Source organism: Sinocyclocheilus anshuiensis, unplaced genomic scaffold (assembly GCF_001515605.1).
Source record: "Sinocyclocheilus anshuiensis isolate Anshui unplaced genomic scaffold, SAMN03320099.WGS_v1.1 scaffold893, whole genome shotgun sequence".
In the NCBI taxonomy this organism is placed as follows: Eukaryota; Metazoa; Chordata; class Actinopteri; order Cypriniformes; family Cyprinidae; genus Sinocyclocheilus; species Sinocyclocheilus anshuiensis.
In genome coordinates, this window is record NW_015555766.1 from 271,080 (window position 1) to 271,932 (window position 853).

An 853-nucleotide genomic window follows, 5' to 3' on the forward strand; every position below is an offset into this window, starting at 1 on the left:
CACTCTTTCGGCTTGAGTCGCTGCTCCAACAGGCTGGTAGGGCCCTGCAATGTCCAGCCTAGTTTGGTTCTTATTGCAGCGGGACCACCCGGTGGACCAAGTCTTACCGGCTCAATTGGTGAGATCATGTGAGTTTGATCTGCACCAACAAGGATGAGAGGGTTATCCTTTTCGAAGCACTGTAATGGTAGTCCAGCCAAGTGTTTGTACTGCTTCTGCAGCTTGGAAATTGGAGAAATGTGGAATGAGACTGAAGCCCCCTTAAGGGTTTGCACATCATAACGGATTGTTCTCAGAGCTAAGCTTTCTTCAGTACCTCTCAAGCCAAGTTTCTGTGTTGCTTCTGGCAGAAGCATTGTACGCTCAGAACCGTCATCCAGGATTGCGAATGTGTCTAATGTGCAATTGCCATGATGTAGGAGTACTCTGACAACCTTGAGCAAAACTTTATTACTGCTGACTGGTTTGTCAGACAAGCCGTTTGTACAGGTATAATCACGTTTAGTGCAAGTTTAAGAGCAACAAAAACTTCCTAACATTAGAAAGAAATACAACAATATCAAAGCACTGAAACTATTTGATTTTCTGTTATTAACAGAGGTGGGAATGTCTGTAATCACCCACAGTCTTGTCTCATCTACTCAGAGGAGTGATGCATTCCCAGAAACTACGTAATCCTGACTCCCGACCAGCAACCAATCAAAAGCCGGGATTCCCTCAAGCAGCCAACCAGGAAGCTTGTCAGCAAAACGCAAGTACCAGGCAAAATCTTTTCATCTCTTGCTGAACTGGTGAACTGAGTTTAAGCAGTAAACGTAAGATAAATCTCTGCTTTGTGATTCTCTCAGGTTGC